Source organism: Crocuta crocuta, unplaced genomic scaffold (genome assembly GCF_008692635.1).
Source record: "Crocuta crocuta isolate KB4526 unplaced genomic scaffold, BGI_CrCroc_1.0 scaffold241, whole genome shotgun sequence".
Classification (NCBI taxonomy): domain Eukaryota; kingdom Metazoa; phylum Chordata; class Mammalia; order Carnivora; family Hyaenidae; genus Crocuta; species Crocuta crocuta.
This window is the reverse complement of record NW_027527807.1, coordinates 2,188,173-2,191,418: the sequence shown is the minus strand read 5'-3', so window position 1 is coordinate 2,191,418 and position 3,246 is coordinate 2,188,173.

Sequence of the window (3,246 nt, the reverse complement as noted above, 5' to 3'; positions counted from 1 at the left end):
GCAACTCATGATCTCAGGGTCGTGAGTTTGAGCCCCACGTTGGGCATAAAGCCCACTTAAGAAGAAAAATAGGACAAGCTACAGCAGTAGCTGCCCAACTGGGCTGTTGGGAGCCCCTGGAATTTTTATATGAACCGACCTTTATACTTCGAAGGAAGAGCATTCATTCAGAGAGCGAACCGTACTGACTGATAGCATTTTTCCCTGGGAGAAAGGGACGGGGTGTTTTAGGGAGAAGGACAGGAGAGGGGTGGATTCCAGGCCCCTACTGAGGAGGGAACAGTTGACTTGGCAGAGAGGTGACCTCTCCGTTCCTCAAAGCCCCTCAGGCCTGGGGAATTGGGGTCACTTCCCTTGGGCTTCCTGAAGGCAGGTTGCCCACTGGCCTTAGCCTGGACTCACAGGCTTTGCTTGGTTTGGGGGCTGCGGTTGCCCCTCAGGGCTCAGTCACGCAGAAAGGGTCAATAAAGTATGTATCTCACGCCAAAGAAGAAAGACAATAAAACCACCCTCAGGGTCAGAGGTCATCTAGTCACTGATTGAGATATTCACAACTCTTTTTCCTCTCTCCTCTCTTCTTGTCCCCTCTAGCTCCGGAGGGCTGGTTCCCCCTTGACTCTTTCCTTTTCGCCTTTCTCCAAAGCCAAAGTTATCCCTGGAAATCAATGAGGTGTGAGGCTGAAAGAAAAAGAAAAAAAAAGAAAAGAAAAGAAAAACCAAGTCCTGTAAGATGAAGCTTGAAAAACAAGAGAGGGATAGTGGATGGAACCCATCAGTTAAGACTCTGGCTTCAGAGCCCCTGTGTGGCTCAGTTGGTGGAGCACGTGACTCTTGATCTTGGGTTGTGAGTTCAAGCTCCGTGTTGGGTACGGGGATTAGTTAAAAATAAAATCTTAAAAAAAAAAAAAAAACAGAAAAAGAAAAAGAATACGTAGCCTCTTACAGAGGCTGCAGCCCAACAATTCCGGGGTCAGCAAGCTTTTTCTGTAAAGAGTCAGATAGAAAATATTTTAGACTTTGTGGGCCACGTTCAGTCCCTGTGGCCATAATCTCCCTCACCTTTTCTTCTCTTTCTCCTTTTTCTACTTCTAACCCCTTAAAGATGAAAGCACATACACACACACATTCTTTGCTCCTGGGGTCCTACAGATACAACACAGGCTCTCTGCTAGATCTGGCTTAAAACAAGCTGCCAAGTCACATTCAGACTAGGAGNTTAATATCAAAGCACTTTCCGCCCATCCCCTCACCAGGAAAGGATGAGAGATGACTGACTCCAAACCCAATGCAGAAACTCAGGCAATCCGATTTTACAAAATGCCCTTCCTGAACTATACGAAGTTCCTTGGGAGGTGAACGAGCAGGGGACAGCATTGTTTTAGGGGACAGGAATGCTCCTTCTCAACTTGGGAAACAGGGAAGATCATTCTGGTACTGCTGCCTCTGCCCCGGAAGAGGAGAGAAGGGGAAGAAGAACGGGGGACCAGGGCCTGGATCAGGGAAATGGAGCTTGGCGACACATGGACCATGGGGGTCCCAGACCGAAGCACCAAGGCTGGGATTCGCTGCCAGAAACCACGATGCGGCCCAGAGGTACCCTTCCTGTCACTTGGGGGTGCAGGATCCTGTCTCAAAGCAGAGAAATGAAAACAAATACCTCAGGACAGTCTAAGGCTTCTCTCCACTTGTTTTGGAGCTGAGATCACTTGCATTTCAGAACGATTGGAGCATTTAGCACCTAGAAGGAACCTGGGGTCCTGGGTAAACGTGTGCTCCAGAATGTCAGGCAGGCTTCACACCCCTATCCATTCTCCTTCGCCTGTCTCTTCAGGTCTCTGGGGAAGCACCTGTAAACAAATCAGAGGCACCTTGGTCTGTCGGCCTCTGCCTGAGTGTCCCTCTCGCCTTGCCTGGGCACTCCCCACCTACACGGGGTTCTGAGCCGGAAGGAAAGGGAAAGTCCTCTTCCAATGTGACTGGTCCTTCTGGCGCTCAGAGCCACAGCCAGTGTGTCTTGGAGCTCGGAGGCACCCCCAGAGCAGTAAGGATACTCACCGGCAGCAGGACCTGGTGGGTCACAACCACAGCTCACTCTGAGCCTGGCTCCCAGATTTGGCATTGAGCACTGCCGCCGCCTACGGCTTCACTCCATTTCCTGTATTGCTAGGGCTCTCTTCATAATCCTAAACTGGAGTCTGATAGCTCTAGTTCAAGTCCCTGCCTTCCTTCTCAAGTTCAATCCTATTTACTTTAGTAAAGTTCAATCCTTTTTACTTTACACACACACACACACACACACACACACACATTCTGCACAGCCTTGATTGACAAGTACAATGAAAATGTCTCATTCCCGTCTAGTTTGCATTTCATTACATTGGTCAGCGATATGTCTTGGACTGCAGGACAAAGGCAAGACAGATTTTTTTAAAAAGGTGTTGAGTAACAATATCTATTTGCTCATTCTGTACTGTATTTTAAGGGCACGTAGGGCTTATAAAATATTTGTCAAATGATGGGAGTGTGGCGAAAAGTCTAATGGAGCCAATAAAATCTGGAGCCCAAATGAGCGGTTGGCGAGTGTGTCTGCAGGTCCCGGGGCTCTGGATATCGATGGTTCAGCTCGGCCCCTGAAGCCAATTAAGAGCCTTATCTTAGCATAAAAATAAAGAGGAGTTAAAAACGCATTCCTTTCCCAGCTTTCTCCCCCTTCATTTTTTATGGCGTTTCGCAGTTTTTCTTTTAAAAAGGTCTGGGATTCTGAGGAGAGGGTGGGGATTTATGTAAAGAAAGTGTCGTTTACCAGGAAGAAAAAATGTGAATAATGGTGAGTTTCAAGGACAAGTTTCAACGAGAAACACTTTGTGCTCTAGTAGGAAGAGGCAGGGGCACCAGATTCAGCGTCTTGGAATAATTCCCTTCCTGGATTCAAAGATTCATTTATTGAAATAAATCAGGAAGCATTGGCAGAACGGAAATCCGCTTGCTGGGTTTAAAGGGTCTTTAAAATGTTGCGAGTGTTAGATTGCAAGTCTTTTCTAAATACAAAACAGAAGAAAAGACCGCAGTGTTTCCCTTGGACTTAAAGAAAATTGCTAGGTCTCCGACTTAGGATAATTTCATGTCCGCCACAGAAAATGTGTTTAGAAAGAAATCCCGCCGGATAGCACAACGTGCTGTAAGATGGTTTGTTTTTTGTTTTTTTAAGGAGGCTGGAGTGAAGAAAACAAAAAAACAGGATACATG